Here is an 18,634-nt window from a genome sequence, read left to right as displayed (position 1 = left end):
ACCACGTGGGCTTTTTAATGCCAGGATTAATACTTTGGCACATTTCTTACGATACACTAAGTACGGATTGTCCGGAGATACCCTCCCTTCATTAAAGGTAGAGGATTCAAACTAACAAATGCATGAACTTTCTCCATAACTAGTTGCTGGTTTCTGCAATCCCTCGGCTTACTAACTATCTGCTGCAATATACTTCCTGACACTAACCTGCTTATATTAACAAACTTTAATGCTGCAATAAATTTCAATTTTATCAGGTTCCATTAATCTAAATGGGTCATGGTATTGGGATTATTTCCAGTTGAAGACCAGAAATTTTAAATTATTATTTTAGAAAAAGCATATGCTATTGTTATTGTCATTAATATAATTTAGAAGAATTGGCAATTTTTATGTGTATTTATGATTGTATATTATTGTGATTTTTTTGAATTGAGTAAACATTTTAAATCAGCAGCTGGTCACAGGCGCCTCTATTTATTTTTAAGTTGTATATCTTATTTTTTGTGGAGTATCCAGACCCACATTGTAGGGGCAGCATAGACTAGCCCATACTATATACACATCCCATTGTACTAATTGATAGCGCTCACTTTATATCACTTTCTTCTTTTTCACTTTTTTGTGTTTAAGAAGTGTAGCTGCAACTGCTATTCTGGTAAATAAGAGCGAGGACGTAGTATTAGGGCATGATACAACTGTCTATACACCACATGCATAATCTGCTTTGTTGAATTCAGCCCAAACCAGACATGTCTCTTCAGCAAGGTTCACAAAATGGGAACTAACTCTGACTGCACCTGCAAACATCACCATTGAATGGTGCAATACGTTAAATCCAGCAACATACTTACCATATGTGCCTCGAGATGCACAAAGGGTGGAAGGAGGTGAGTTTCTTGTTGGAGGTGAGTTTTGCAGGTATACTGACACACATGATTATATGGAATATTTGAATCAGACCTTTACTGCAAGACCAGACATACATGACACACCATTGGAAGATGTAGATTTGACATTTTACACGGATGGGAGTTGTCATAGACAGACAGACAGACACTGGAGAACTATGCATCGGTTATGCTGTTGTAGATGACGAGAATGTTATAGAAGCTGAACCACTTGGTCCACCTCACTCAGCCCAGGTGGCTGAACTAGTGGCATTAAGAAGAGCTAACAAAGTGATGGTCTTCCAGACAATAGACACACAGAAATTAATTGAAATGCAAGATTTGTGTTCCCTACAGGAAAAGGCCATCTGGAGATCGAAGGGATGTGGTCGAGTCCTCTGGACTCTTGAGAGATAGAAAAGGTAGGCCTGTGGCTCCCAGAGCATACTATCCAAGCCTGGCTGAGGCAGCACATGGTCTGACTCACCGGGGAAAAGAAGGTGCAAGTTGGTCAGAGCATATTGGTGTGCTTTTCTTCGCAAGCTGGAAAGAGGGCAATGTCCTGTCTGACTTGTTTGAGGAAAAATGTCGGGAAGATAATACCAAATGAGCCATCACATATACCTTGGACAGATGGACCTTTTCAGGTAATACAAATTGACTTCATCCAATTACCACCTTGCAGGAATCTCAAGTATGTATTAGTTTGTACTGATGTATTTTCTAATTGGGTAGAGGCATATCCAGCTGCCACTAATACTGCTGTTTTTACTGCTAAGAAGATTGTTCAGGAGTTTGTATGCAGATACGGTATCCCTAGAATTATTGAAAGTGATAGGGGTACTCATTTCACTGGTGATGTTTTCCAGAACATGTGTAAACTTATGGGAATCAATAGTAGACTTCATACCCCCTACCGACCATAATCCAGTGTGAAGGTGGAGAGAGTGAACGGTACCATTAAGAATAAACTGAGTAAGATCATGGCTGAAACTGGATTAGGATGGCCAGAAGCCTTACCACTAGTCCTCCATAGCATCAGAACCACTCCCAGACCTCCTCTTAATCTGTCCCCCTTTGATATACTGTTTGGAAGGCAACCTCATTTGATTATAGGCCCGCAGGATGATTTGAAGTGTAATAATGAGGTTACTGTGCAATATCTTATAAAAATGAGCAGACAATTGAAACAACAGCAACAGAAACTGAAAATGCTGTTACCTGGTATGCCAGAAACAAACTGTCATGATGTTGAACCTGGAGAATATGTTATGATCCGAAATTTCTTATGCTCAGGTTAACAGACGGGTGGGTAGGTCCTTACCAGGTGTTGATGACAAGTACCTCATCCTTGAAAGTAGCAGAAAGAGATACCTGGGTCCATTCCACTCACTGCCGAAAAGTCAACCACCCGAAGGAGGTACAAGGCGAAGTCGAGACAGACAATGTGGACCTGTCGATTGCAAACCTGTTCCTGGAGAACTAGAGACTGCAGTGAAAACACCTGAGCCAGAGACATGTACAGACTGCTATCCCAGCAATGGAGTAGTGATTTTTTCTTTATTTTGTTCCAGGGTTCTTCTCATTTTTATTTGTTTCAGGATGTCCTATTTCTGTGACGGAGGACAGATGATGGAGAGGGAGGCCGATAGTGATGTCAATAGAGTGAAGTCAGAGGAGAGGGTGATAGAACGATCAGGGCAACACATGGTCAAACTCAGTTCAGGGATTATTAAGAGATCTGTTAGCCATGGAACTCGGAGACAATGTGAGGGGCTATTGTCTGATGAATATTGTATCTGTGAGTACTGTGGATCCCTAGTTGATGAGAAATGCATCCAACAATTCCAGTCCAAAAGTAATCTGTATTTTGGCGGGCATCCTTTAGATGATTACCATTCCTTAGTGGGTAAGGTCTTAAACCAGACTGAATGTTGGGTGTGCACTCACGTGCCTCAGGGACAACATAATGTAGGATTAGTACCTTTCCCATTAAATTTCTCTGAGGTCCTTGAATTACGGGGATTAGGTCCATAGACGGGAAGTATAACATCACCAGGTCCCCTATTTTAAAGCTCTGTCAATACTCCATAGATCGGTCTTTGCTGTGTCTAAACATATCATACATAGAAAGACTGGAGAATTGGGAAGCAGACTTATTGGATCAGACAATGGCTCACCACACCAGTAGTGATGAACCCCAAAGATGAGGACATAGGAACAAACCGAATGTAGTATCTATTGGAAAAGTTCCTATGGGTTATTGTCGAAATGTTATTCAGGCTGAAACGTGTCTTGAGCAGATGGGGACAATAGGTATAGGTAGTTTTGTTAAAACTTTATGTGATATTGTTCAGGATCATAATATACCTTATGTCCTCCCAGATAATGGATAGTATGTTTGTGGAAGAAGGGCTTATTCTTAGTTATCTCCGAGTTCCAAGGGTTTATGTTTTATAGGCAAATTGGTCCCAGAGGTAATGACCCTTACACATGACGAATTGATTGGTATCCATAAAACCGCACCACCTCCAAACATACACACGCAGTATGAACATCGTGACAAAAAAAATATGATCCCTGGTGAAGAACATATAGCCACACAGTTGATTAGTGAAACACCTGGTTTCCAAATTTTGGTAGCATTAGATCCCACCAGGATCTAAATTTTAGATATATCCAAGATCTGGCTAAATTAATAGACAATATCACCGATATGTATGATGACACTTTCAGTATACGGGTAAGGAGCTGCAGGCTTATAAAAAGGAGTTGGTACAACATAGGCTAGTGTTAAACTACCTGACATCTATTACTGGTGGATATTGTGTGACTTTGGCCACCCAATTTGGTGTCAAGATTTGAGCATACATTGCCAATAATACTAATGACCCCAAAGAGGTGGAGAATGGATGAAATTCTACAACTGAAATGGGAATTTCGGAAGAATCATAATTCTTCACTGTACGAGACGAAGGAAGAAGTAGAGGAATGGTTCTCATGGTTGAACCTTATAAAATGGTTCTCCGGTCTAGGACAGTGGGTCCAGGGAATGATTGCTAGTGTAGGTAAGCTCCTTATTCTTATACTTGTTGTCATTTTAGTAATTGGTTTATGTGTCAGATGTGTTCCTACTGTGTTGAAGTGTGGAAAACATACCACCAAGGTAAAAAGTGAAAATTAAATCATGATGGTGGTGAGTAGTGGTAGTATAGGTACTAAGGTCGATAAAGAACTGCATTATGATCCTGAAATTGAATGTACAATCAGATAATAAAATGTGAATAGGCTTGGTCATGTATAATAAAATATATCGTAAATGTTACATGAAACATCATAGATAATGTAGTCTCAAATCCCCCAAACTTCCTTTATAGATTAGATGAGGTCCCACATCCTACCAATGGTCCCCTATAGATCCGCTGAGTGCATATAAGGGTTGTTTTACCATTTTCTGAGGTGCACTATTGATAGTTCAAAGACCGAATTGTATCATACCGTATAGAACATTAGATATTAATTATTATGCATGACTAAATAGGTTAAGAATAGAATATGATAGTGTTATGTTTGCTATCAAAGGGTGAACTGTCAAAGTCAAATAATTGGGTATATCAAGTATGATAGCTTTATAATTATTATCTGACGATATATAGTCGTCTATAGTCTGATGGCGTGTTATTAGGATGCTACTTTGCATCGGTGTAATCCAATATGCACAAATGCAAATGCACACATGTATTCACATACACACACAAACACAGACGCACATATGCGAATTCCACACACAGACGCAGATATGCGAACGCATACAATAAAATGGTTCCCACATATTATAGATAATAATCGGAGCTATTTAAAGGTATTGTTAACTAATAATTAAGATGTAAGTTGTACTTAAAAGAGATCTAAGGTTCAGAACACAGTGGACATGTCATGTTTGGTATCATACTAAATCCCTGTTTATTTGCAGACATCCGTTTCTATTGGCAAAAGAAGTCGCATCATGCGTCCGCTAGTTATGGATGATAGGGAGTTATTGTGTAGAATGCTATTTCTTGTATGCAGTGTTGTAGCCAGTTTTAACCAGTTCTTCGGCGGGAAGATACACAATGTGACTATTGGAAGACTGATCCATACCCCTGATGACACCGTATGAACTGACCAATGACCAGATTGACCAGAAGCAAGAACCAATGAAAACCTGCCAACTGTGTCCTTTGTTATCTCTGTAACCTGTACCGTATATAGGCTTGTGTACTGGCTTCAGTGTAGAGACATCTTCAGACCAGTGCGCACGCATATGTATCGGCTGTACCTAATTGTATAATTATTGCTTTTTACTCTAATTGTTAAACTTATATCGTGTTACCCCTTTTTACGTAAAATAACTTTTGTGCTTTGGAACCACACGATTAGACTGGAAAGCAATTCTTTCTAAAGCGACTTGCACCGTAAATTAGCGACTGAACAGCATTTATACAATCTAACTGCCATTTTTTAATCACAGCCTGTAAAGTGACAGTTAGAAGCAGATTCATTGGTAATTTATCTCTCTCCAAGGTTTGATACAGCTCCCCCAAGTCTTTTATTCCAATTTAGATATCTTAAAGTAATATTGTGTGTGTGTGAGAGGAAGAGTATATTTCTGTACTAGCTGAGTTTTGTGGCGCTGGTAGCTGCATAACACAATAATAAAATAAAAAAAGCATTTTTTTTCTGGTTTAAAAACAAAAATATTTAAATAAAACTGCATGGTAAAGGAAACAGTCCCTTGTTTCCATATCTCATTGTATGTTCACTTGGTGTGGTGTCAGTTACACGTTCAAGTACAGTAGCATTACTCCTTTCCTGGTTTGAATCAATCATGAATCAGTACTAGTATTGGCAGTCATAGTACTTCTTTAAAAGTTATTGATGAAAAAACATGAAATTGCCAACATGCCATACATCATGATTAATGTGTTCGACAAGAACAAGTGAATCAAATTCAGGAGGATGATGTTGTTTGTGTTAAAGTAAGTCGACCCCCAGTGGCAGCACTTCATGCCAGGGATAAGAAGCTCATTGTCTAGCCTGACCAAAAAAGCCACCTCTTTCGTTTGGAAACTTTTTTACTCAAATCCTGGCAACCGCTGCTGGGGGTACATCTTTATCACATAAGGAGACCAAGAAAACTAGTAGTTTCACACATCAATTGTCTGTGAATAAAGCATTTGCAAGAGGAAATGAGTATGGCAGCTGCCATCTTGTTGCACAGCAAATCACTGAAGTCATGATGGCTATTTTAGCATTAGATCCAATATTCGCCATCAATGCATCTAGTTTTAGCCGAATATTTGACGTAATGTGTCCAGGCTACCAAATTCCATCTCAATTCCATTTTACCAGAACAGTAATTCCTCATCTATACCTTAAATAAATAGTTATTCTTTACCTAATAAATGTCACTGTGCAAGTGCTTTTTAACATAGAACACAAAGTTGGGTGGGAGGGGCAAAAAACAATTCCATGTGTAGCACTTTTCTTTATGGGCTTTGCCAAGATTGTTTATGTTTGAGAGGCAATGTATATTACTGTACTTACTGATTGTTTTGGCCCAGAATCAAAATAATTTTATTACAATGCAAAATTCTGACTGTATGAAAACAAGGTTACAAGTCTCTATGCAATTTTCACCACTATGCTCCCATATAATGATGTGAATAGTGATAATGAATATGTGTAAACAATTATAAACTATTATGGAAAATATAGAAGTTAGCTGATTATTCAACCAAACAAAATTTATGGAAATACTAATAGGTACCATATGGTTATAAACTTTCTTTTTATATTACCTCTGATTGACTAGGAGGAGTATAGATCATTAGAGTTGCTCATTTCAGCTTTTCTTCCAGTAGATGTTGAAGTTTTAGCTCCAGCTTCTCAACTCTCTTCTGGAGGTGTCAGCAGCAGCATACTGTATATCTCGCTCTGGACAGTCACTTGTCATATCACTCTAAAATTGGTCAAAAGATTGTCTACTGATTCTATGAGGGGTATTCAATATGAAACGTTAACTTCACTGTCGAAGTTAACGTTTCATATCGGAGTTTTTACCTACGTTAAAGTACTGGGCGCGCTCCCGCTTATACCCGTATTCAATATAAAATTAACGAAAACAGGAAACTCCGAAGTTGGCTTTGCGTAAAGTTACAAATTTTTCCTTAAAAAAATTGTAAGACCCCCTAAAGTTGTAAAAACATGGGGGATCACTATGGGTACCCCCGTTTTAGCCTTTAATTGAAAGTCGGGGATTTAAATAGCCGCAGCAGGTGTTTTTTTCCCGACATTGAAGAAGTGATGCAGAAGAGCACTTAGGTTATTTTTTTCATTTTTTTAAGTGGTCCCATCAAATTTGGGGTACATGAAAATGGGTACTAGCATATTTTGATGTCCCTAAAGTAAGTTTTTAAAAATTCTGCATTTGTGCACCTGCCGCTATAATTCTATTCAAGAAAACATCTGCCGCATACTTGCAGAATAGGCCTGAACCTATTTCCCCATTGTTAAACAATTTTTTCCCAATTTTTTTTTTCACCCCAATTTTTAAATTCATTTTTTGGGGTTTCCCTATTTTTTTTTTAAAACTTTTTTTGACACAGTTCTTTTTCAAATGTCAGTCCCAGGGGTGCAGACTGTTTTTTTTAAGCCTGCACCCCTAAACCCCAATTCTGCACTTTTTTTCGACACCTATTCAATGGTGAAAACTTATCCTCGTTTTTTATCAAAGACTTTTCAAAACTGCGATAAGTCTTTGAAATTGAATACGGTGTAAAAGTCAAACCTGCGATAATGATGTCAAAAGTGCGATATTAACGCAAAAACGATGTTATCGCTCCCATATTGAATACCCCTATATGAATTCCTAGTTAACCTTTATACCATAATGTCGCTATTTAGCGTTGTAAGTCGCACAAGAAATAATGGCTTTCCAGACTTTGATTGTGGTTCCAAAGCACAAAAAGATATTATTCACCAAAAAGCATATAGTTAAATGCTGTGATCTAAATACAATTAGCGCAAACAAATTATACAATCACAAGGTACAGTCGATACATACGCATGTGCTCTGGATCCAGATTTCCTGGCATCTACTATGAAACCTCCGTCAACAGAAAAGAAGGATGACCAACTACCAGATCCAAGGTGCCTGCATATGTACCCTTGCAGAGATAGGCAATACAATAGAACTAGTTGGCATAATCCCATTGGTTCTTCTTCCTGGTTCTTCTGTTACGATACAGTTCATAGGTCAGTTTGTATTGTAGTAGTTCAGCCTTCCAACAGCTTTTTGTGTGCATTTTCCCGCCGAAGAACAAGTCTAAACTGGCTAATAAACACTACATTACAGAGTACATTTCAATGCCTATCCAGGGCCGAAACTAGGATATCTGTCACCCGGTGCAAAGCAGCAATTTTGTGCCCCCTCCCTTCCTGTACCTGGAGTTTGTCCTTGCTCCTCCATTAGGCAATGCATTACTCAGACGTCCCTGGTATAGTGACTTTCATTATTCCACACACCATAATGCCCATTACACATTATGCCACACACTGTAATGCCTATTACCAAAGTGCCACTTACATATTTGCCCGATACCATTTTATACCCCACAGTAAGACTTCTAATTACTTTAAAATTACCTGCTTGTTGTCAGGGGTTTCATGCTCATTGCCAGGGGGTTTATGCTCGTTGCTAGGGGGTTTATGCTCGTTGCCAGGGGTTACATGCTTGTTGCCATGAGGTTTCAAGCTCATTGCCAGGGGGGTTTATGCTCGTTGCCAGGGGATTTCACGGGAGAAGATGCAGCTTTCAGCATCTTCTCCTGGCAGCGCCAGCGTTCCCGTTGCCGGGAACGCTGTGTGCATTGCACTGGCCTAACAGACACTAGAGGTCCAGTAGGACCTCTTGCATCTGTCTCCTCCTAGGCGGTGGCCATTTTTGGATGGCCATTTTCAGCAGAGTCCATGTGGACGGCTAGTTCGCATGGAACTTGCCGAAAATGGCCATCCAAAAATGGCCGCCGCCAAGGAGGAGACAGACACTAGAGGGCCATTAAGGACCTCTAGCATTTGTCTCCTCTTTGGCGGTGGCCATTTTCTGAGTCTGCAGCCCTCAAGCCACCTCGAGTCAGCTTTTTTCACCCCCTGCAATCTGGCACCCGATGCACGTGCACCTCTAGCCCCCCCCTAGTTGCGGCCCTGGCCTATCTATCTATGATCCATAATTCGCAGTCGCATGTTGCAATTTGCTTGCTGATGGAACCAGAAATCTGCAAATAAACAGTGGTTTAGAATAGTACCAAACACGGTCTGCTTATCATGTACCAAACCCTAGATATCAAAATACCTGCATTTCACAATAGATTTGATAACATATAAAACCTTTAATATTAACCTTAATGCTAGGGAACCTTTTGTGTAAGTATGCAATGTGTCAGTGTAGGGATATTAAGAAAAGACGCTAGTATGCGTTGTGCGTCTATGTGTTTGTGGAGTTGTGCTTTGCGGGGTTGTTCATATTATATATAGTAATAAATGTACGTATTTGTATAATGAGGACTTTTAACCTGGGGCAGTGGCAGACGCATGATGCTACTAATCATAACAGCACCATACACGGGGTACGTACAGTTGCTACTATGCGTGGTGCATTTTATGTGTACAGTGCTTTGCTAAACTGTGCGCTATGCGTCTTGTATATTATATGTATGATTTAATGTGCGTATGGGGTCTAGTGGGACTTTAAACAATATGCGGTAGCAATGTAGTCGCACGCTGCTAATAATAGCATATTAGCATTGCACATAATGGTTTCATGCTGACGACGCAATATGGCGTCGTCAGGGGCAACATAAAAATGGCATTGTGCAGATTCTAATTTTACAATTTATGTCTCAGCCAATCATTCGGCTTTGACAGTCCACCCTTTGGTAGCAAACAATACGCTATCACACTCTGGTCTTAAATTTATTTCTAGTCTTACATTATGATATATTATTTAATGTTATATTATGGGATGGCACAAGGTGGTTCTTAAACCATCAATAATGTGTCTCTGGGAGGGACATAAAACTACCCTTATATGCACACCACAGATCTTGGAAGATCATGCGAAAGATGTGGGGATGCACCTAACCTATAAAGGAAGTCTTGAAGGGGATAGGGACTTACATTATTTAAGGTGTTTAAAATAACATTTCATAATACATTTCATGCATGGCTAAATCTATACATCATCTGATGGTACATTCTAGTTCAGGGTTGTAATGCAGTTATACATCTACCTTGGTATTCATACTATCATTGCTTACCACCATAAACATTTCATTCTCACGGTTTACTTTAGCAATACATTATCCACATTTCAACACAGCAGGAACATACGTGACACATAAGCCAATTACTATGATGACAACCAATATAAGGATCAGGAGTTTACCTATACTAGCAACCATTTCCTGGACCCATTCTCCTAGACCGGAGAACCATTTCACTGGATTCAACCAAGAAACCCATTCTTCTACCTTCTCCTCTACTTCAGCCACTGAAGCATTATGGTTCTTCCGAAATTCCCATAACCGCTGCAGAATTTTATCCATCTTCTGGTCTATCACCTCCTTGGGGTCACTAGTATTATTTGTAATATACATGCAGCACTTGACACCAAATTGGGTGGCCAAAGTTACACAATACCCTCCAGTGACAGCTGTTAAATAATTTAACACTAGCCTATGTTGCACAAGTTCATTCTTATAAGCTTGTAACTCCCTACCTATATACCTAAATGTGTCATCATACATCTCGGTGATATTATCTATTAATTTAGCAAGATCTTGAATATATCTGAAATTTAGAGTACCCCGAGCAATCCTGGTGTGATCCAATGCTACTAAAACTTGAAAGCCTGTTGTTTCACTAATCAATTGTGTGGCTTTATGTACATCACCAGGTACCATGTTTCTTTTGTCATGGTGTTCATACTGTGTGTGAAGATATGGTGATGGTGTGTTTTTATAAATACCAAGCATTTCACCATGTGTAAGGGTCATAACTGCTGGAATTACTCTTCCCAGATAACGCAAACCTTCAGAACTTGGATAGAGCCACTTATACGCTTTTCTACCACATATAAAATATACATCATTGAGGAGAACATAAGGGATAGTAAACATCATTATCATTAAACACATTTTCCTATCCAGTGATCCTATTTCAGGTTCTCCCATTTGACTCAAACAAGTTTCTGGTTGTATTACCTTGGCACAGTACCCTTCTGGTACCCTACCAAACCATTTCCTTGGTGGGACTTAGTGTATATTTATACTGGAAGTGTCTTCCACCTGTTTTAATTGTACGGAAAAGTTCAAAATGTATAAGTTCACTATCAACTCTTAGTGAGAAGGTCATTGTCTGGTTATTCCCAGTCACCTCCCAAATTCCTGGTTTATTGAAGTTGGTGATGTTCAAACATAAAAGTGATCTATCTACTTGGTACTGGTGGAGCTTAAAATGGGGTGGTTTGGACTTAAGAAATTTTCCATCCAGTGCATCCCCTCTTTGCAATTCTAAAACCTCAGAGACATTCAATGGGAATGGCACTAACCCTACATTATGTTGTCCTTGAGGCACATGAGAGCATACCCAATAGACAGTTTGGTTTAAAACTATGCCCACCATGGTATGATAATCCTCTAAAGGATACCCACCCCAATATGGGTTATACTTAGGCTGGCACTGTTGGATACATCTCTCATCGACTAGGGACCCACAAAACTCACAAATACAATAATATTCAGATGATAGACCTTCACACTGTCTCCGAGTTTCCAAAATAGATCTCTTAACAATTACTGTACTGGGTTTGGTCAGATACCACCTTTGTGACTGTATTGCTCCTTCTCCCAACTCCACTCCATTGATATCACCATCAGCTCCCCTCTCCATCCTTTGTCCTCCATCACAGAAACCAGAGATCCCGAAACAACCCAGGATGATGAAAACTCTGGGAGAAAACACAAAGATAACCACAGCAGGCCACTCCATTGCTGAAAACAATGATCTACACATTTCTTTAGCTCAGGTATCTCACTGTAACCTTTAACCCTCCCAGAACAGACTCACAATTGACAGGTCTACGTTATCTTCCTCGATTCCGCCTTGTCTCTCCACAGGTTGGTTGACCTTCTTACAGTGAGTGGAATGGACCTAGGTATCTCTCTCTGCCACTTTCATGGAAGTTGTACTTGTGAGCAACACTTGATATGGACCTTCCCATCGATCTGTCAAACAACCTGAATGCAAGAAATTTCTGCTGCTTCAACTGTTTACTCATTGTTATAAGATACTTTACAGTTACCTCGTTGTTACTTTTCAAATCTTCCTGTGGATTTAAAATCAAATGAGGTCGTCTACCAAACAGTATTTCAAAGGGGGACAGATTGAGAGGGGGGTCTAAGAGTTGTCATGATACTATGAAGAACAAGTGGTAGTGCTTCTGGCCACCCCAGTCCAGTTTCTGCCATGATCTTACTTAATTTTTTTTCAATAGTACTGTTCATCCTCTCCACCTTGGCGCTGGCTTGCGGTTGGTAAGGGGTGTGAAGTCTACTATTAATACCCATCAACTTACACATGTTCTGGAAGACATCACCTGTGAAATGAGTACCACTATCACTTTCAATAATTCTAGGGATACCGTATCTGCATACAAACTCCTGAACAATCTTTTTAGCAGTGAACGCAGCAGTATTAGTGGCAGCTGGCTATGCCTCTACCCAGTTAGAAAATACATTTGTACAAACTAATACATACTTGAGATTTTTGCAGGGTGGTAATTGGATGAAGTCAATTTGTATTACCTGAAAAGGTCCATCTGTCGGTGGAACGTGGGATGGTTTGGTTGGTATTGTTTTTCCAACGTTCTTCCTCAAGCATGTCAAACAGGACATTGCCCTCTTTTCGGCTTGGGAAGAAAAACCCGGTGCTCACCAATATGCCCTGACCAACTTCCACATACCCTGCTTTCCCAGGTGAGTCAGAACGTGCACTGCCTCAGCCAAGCTCGGGTAGTATGCCTTGGGTGCCACCAGCTTGCCTTGTCCATCTCTCCAGAGTCCAGAGGACTCTTGCCCACATCCCTTAGATCTCCAGATTTGCCTTTTCCTGAATGGAACACAAATTTTGCATCTCAATTAATTTCTGTATATCAATCGTTTGGAAAACTATCATCATTTGATTAATTGGCATGTTTACTCTTAAACCTGCTGCCCATTTGGCAGCTTCGTCTGCCCTGTTATTACCTAGTGACACCGGATCGTCTTCACATGTATAAGCTTTACACTTAATGATGACTACTGCCTTAGGCATTTGGACAGCTGTCAATAATCCTTTTATATGTTTTGAGTGTGCGACTGGTATGCCTGCTGCTGTCATAAAATTTCTTAGATGCCATAGAGCACCAAAATCATGTACTACCCCAAAGGCGTACTAGAGTCAGTATAGATATTAACAGATTTGCCTTTTGCTAATTCACATGCTCTCCTTAGTGCCCCCAGCTCTGCCACTTGGGCCGAGTGAGGTGGACCAAGGGGTACGGCTTCTATGTCTATGTCTTCATCATTTACAACAGCATAACCTGTACATAACTCTCTAGTGTCAGTTTGTCTATGACAACTCCCATCCATGTAAAATGTCACATCTACATTTTCTAAAGGTGTATCACGTATGTCAGGTCTTACAGTAAAGGTCTGATTTAAATATTCCATACAATCATGTGCAAAACTCACCTTCTGCCAGCAACTCACCTCTCTCCACCTTTTGTGCATCTCGAGGTAAATACATTGCTGGGTTTAATGTACTGCACTGTTTAATGGTAATGTTTGCAGGTGCTATTAGAGCTAGTTCCCATTTTGTGAACCTAGCTGAGGAGACATGTCTGGTTTGGGCAGAATTTAGCAAAGCAGATACAGCATGGGGTGTCTAAACAATCAGATCATAGCCTAATACTACATCCTCACTCTTACTGACCAATAGAGCAGTTGCTGCTACACTTCTTAAACACATTGGGAGTGATCTTGCCACAGTGTCCAATTGTGCACTGTAGTATGCAACGGGCTTACTGGCATCACCATGTTTTTGTGTGTGGACACCTGCTGCGCAACCGTCAGCTTCCGTACAATACAAATCAAAAAGGTTTTTCATAATCAGGTATTCCCAATGCAGGTGCTCTTGTCAGACTATCCTTAAGATTAAGGAAAGCCTGCTCTGTTTACTCTGTGTGTATGACACAATCGGACTTTGAGGAAGAGACTAACTAAGGTCCTCATTCAGAGGCGGTCGTTAGTTGCAAGCAGTCGCACTGAATCAGGGTGGCTGCTTGCATCCTGAATGGCCACCTCCTTGTCGATAATTAAGCTGTGGGTTACCACCCACAGCTTAACGACTGACCAGGTTGATGGTCGTGATGGTGATCAGCATCGCGACCATTGGGGCTTACGACCAGACCCTAAGGTTGGGTCTGGGCACTTGTAAGCCCCAGGGAGCTTTCTGCTCTGATGGAGCAGGAAGCTCCCCACTGACATCACTGATGATGTCAGTGCGGCCGCCCACAAAATGGTAGGCATTCGTAAAGGAACGCCTCCATTTTGGAAACCACCCCCCCGGCCCGCCTACCAAATGGGGGCAGCTGTCGATCAACATCGACAGCCGCCCCTTTGGGAGTGAGCTCCAGAGCGACAGAGTTTCTCTGTCACTCCGGGGCTTGCACACGCGCAGTGCGGCCGCTGCACGTGCACAGGCCTAACCATCGAGTCGGTTATGAGCGCATCGGTGCTCGTGACCGACTCTGAATAAGGTCCCATGTCCTGCAATGGCAAGGCCAAAATAGAAAATCTGGGATCCACATTCTGCAGTATCCACACATTCCCAAGAAGGTACAGATTTGCTGTTGGTTCTGCGGCAGTGTCATGGTCTGTATGGCCTGGATTCTGTCAGTAGTCAGATGTCATAATCCCTGTGTTAGACAGTGTCCTAAGTATTTAACCCTTGTCTGGCATGGCTGTAGTTTGTCCTTAGCAACCTTATGTCCTGTTTGCGAGAGATGAAGCAATAAAAGTTTAGTATCATTTAAACATGACATAAATGAATCCGAACATAACAAATCGGCCACATATGGTATTAGAACAGATCCATTGGCAGGTTGAAAAGATTGTAAACAGACATGTAAGGCCTGGGAGAAGATACTGGGGTTGTCTATGAAGCACTGGGGCAATCGTGTCCATGTGTATTGTATCCCCCTGTATGTAAATGCAAATAGGTACTGACAGTCAGGATGAAGAGGGACAGAGAAGAAGGCAGAACAGAGGTCAATGACAGTAAAATGGGTTGCATTTGGTGAGATCTGAATTAGGATGCCAGCTGGATTCGGCACTACAGGGAATTGGCTCTCTACTACCTTATTAACCCCTCTAAGGTCCGGTACCAGCCTATAACCTCTCCCACCACTCTTCTTCACAGGAAAGATGGGACTGTTGGCTACACTCGCTGTATGGACTAAAATTCCCTGTTGTAATAACTGCTCAATTATGGGATAAACCCCTATCTCTACCTCCTGTTTTAATGGGTACTGGGGATTTTTTGGAGCTTACCTACCACTTTTTAGATTTACCATTACGGGAGCTACGTTTGCCATCAATCCAGTGTCCTGTCCATCTTTGGTCCAGAGTAAACCTGCTATTTGAGATAACATCTGCTCTACCTGAGATGGTTTCTTATCTGAAACAGTAGAGTGAAACACTAACCTTTGGGGAGTGTCCAATATATCCCTCACCTCATGCGCAACTCTCTCTCGGATATCTAAAAATTTACCATCAGGGGTACAATAAATGTCACATCACATTTTACATAACAAATCCCTTCCCAGTAGGTTAGTAGGGGCCGCTGCAGCCAGGAGAAAGTAATGCCTGGTATGCAATGGACCAATAGTAACCTCTGCAGATTTGGTTAAAGGATAATGTTGCACTTTACCCGTTACACCCATTGCTGGTACTGTTTTGCTGGTCACCTGTAAAGTAGATGGAAATTTTATCACTGGTCTGGTAACCCCTGTGTCTACAAGAAAAGAATGTTTAGTACCAGCTACATCAACTATCATTACAGGTTCTTCTCTAATATCCCCAGTTAACCTGACAGGCTGTAGAGTACAGGTGTGACCTGACCCCTAGAGCTGACTATCTTCTTCCAGCAAAGCATTTACTGCTGTGACGTGAGCAGGTGATGGTTGGAATTGTCCTGACTGCTGTGGGTATGATAAACTTTTTCACGTCGGTATTGTGTGGAAGACATGCCCGTAATACCACTCGCCAATCTTTATTGGTTGGCTCATGTGCATTACCTAAATCTTTTACAAATCTCTGGCACTTTGCTCGTTCTTTCCTAGGGTTAGGGAAATCTGTCATTATGGAACATAGTTCTGCTCTTGTCCATGGACAATGCATCGCTACATCCCTTATACAGCCACTACACCCTGTACATCCGGATTCCCATTGGGAACAGTTATTGTCTGGACGGGATGGATGCCTACCTTAATGCTACCTTTGGCCTGATTACCTAGTTGAGAGTTCAGCCTACTGCTACTACGTATGGTATTAGTAATCTCCGTGACTGTTAAAGCGGGTGTTAATACATCATGCACTGGTGGGGCTACCTCCATTTCTGGTACTAGCGAGGCAGCTACCTGTGCTTGCTGTGGTGGTATATTTAACATTTGTTCAACATGGGAAAGAGCGGACATCACAACAGGTTCATCATCTGCATCATAAACATGTTCCTTATAGTTACTTAGAGTTACTTAGAAGAAGGTACAAGTTACTTGTTACATTTTTATGAGTTTTTAGATCGACTGTACCTTCACCCACATCCGCATAGGACAGTAGGGGTGCGCATGCGCTACTGACATTACCTTCCGCAACGCTACCTTGCTGTGCATGCGCACTACTTTGCGGCACGCACGCAATGCTATTTGCATGCGCACTCCCTTGCATCGTGCGCGAGACGCTAGTTTGCATCGCATGCACACCGCTAACCCACATGTTCCCCTTGTGCTGCCATAACTTCAAGCAATCATTAAATTTTACCTTTTTCTTCAGAGACTTCACTACACATATACTGTCTCTGAGATTGTTCAGAACCTCCGAATCAAAGCTACCAATCTTGGAAAAAGATGTTCTACATTTCTTGGTCATTTTGACCCATATGTCGCAGTATGCTGTAGCGTACGCATCATACATAACATACCTGGCCGACCCAAGCACCCCTTCCATCAGCAACACATCATGGACCATTAATAGTGATTGCCTTGCACCCATCTGAGTAAACGCTTAGCAATTTCTAGAGAATTTCGATTGGTGAATGATTTTCAGTGAGCTACGTTCACGCACTCCCTCCCTTTATACACAGCAGACCCACCTGGAATTAGTCGGCCTGTATAACGATGTCAAGAATAACTACCTATTGAAAATTATTCTACTTGCGACGATATTAACTCAAGCTTCCGTCGCTCACTTCCTACTTTGAGTTTACTCACGCTGGTAGCATCTAGAAGTTCCAATAACTCCTAACCTTGCCAGCAGTTTCACTCCCACGACAACCCACTTCACAATCACGGTTTATATAACCATGCGATTCGATCGCATTGCCCAAAGAACCTAACTGACTAATGGACTTTGCGATTAATGGGTGCCGGACCAAGAAACCCCTTAGTTTCTCGATAACCTAAACCACAATGTACCTGCTTTGTACACTGGCCCAGTAGTTTGTATTGCCCCGTCAGGCACCTACCGAGTTTTCACTGAGGTTTAACAGACAGTAACCTTAACAATCACACATTTCAATTTACATACACCTTTTCTGCGTGGAAAATAGACCCTTTTCCCTTAATATAACAGTATGATACAGAGGTTTAACAAGCAATCACTGTACATACAATGACTGTTTGAACACGTGACAATACAGGAAATATGCGTACGCTATTGTGCGACTTCCCCTTTTAACATGAAACTTTAAAACAAAGTTTTTCCTTCCTTGTCCCTGGATTCTAATCAGCGCTCCTTGAACTCACACAATAACGGATAGCAGTCTCTTAGCATCGAGTGGTAGCAGGTTTTCAAAGGCAATGCGTTCTTTCCTGCATATGGCGCCTCCACCCTTTGATGAGGGACCATAACCGTGTGTTACCGTGTAAATTGGCAGCATGATTTCACTCTACGAGCCCCCAACTATGAATTCCTATTTAACCTTTATAACATAATGTCGCACAAGAAATAATTGCTTTCCAGACTTTGATTGTGGTTCCAAAGCACAAAAAGATATTATTCACCAAAAAGCATATAGTTACACGCTATGATCTAAATACAATTAGCGCAAACAACTTATACAATCACAAGGTACAGTAGATACATACGCATGCACTCTGGATCCAGATTTCCCGGCATCAACTATGAAACCTCCATCACAGAAAAGAAGGATGGTTCTTCTGTTACGATACAGTTCATAGGTCAGTTTGTATTGTAGTAGTTCAGCCCTCCAACAGCTCTTTGTGTGCATTTTCCTGCTGAAGAACAAATCTAGACTGGCTAATAAACATTACATTACAGAGTACATTTCAATGCCTATCTCTCTATGATCCATAATTCGCAGATGCA

At 41.0% G+C, this 18,634-nt stretch overlaps 1 pseudogene; it reads left to right on the top strand.

Moving 5' to 3' along the window:
- Nucleotides 1-2,519: 2,519 nt before the first annotated feature.
- Nucleotides 2,520-18,634, top strand: part of LOC148532158 (uncharacterized) — a 32,316-nt pseudogene continuing 16,201 nt past the window's right edge.

The sequence above is a fragment of the Taudactylus pleione genome, unplaced genomic scaffold (assembly GCF_031769625.1).
Source record: "Taudactylus pleione unplaced genomic scaffold, aTauple2 ptg000083l, whole genome shotgun sequence".
NCBI classification, from domain to species: Eukaryota; Metazoa; Chordata; class Amphibia; order Anura; family Myobatrachidae; genus Taudactylus; species Taudactylus pleione.
This window is presented reverse-complemented; position numbering and strand designations above follow the sequence as displayed.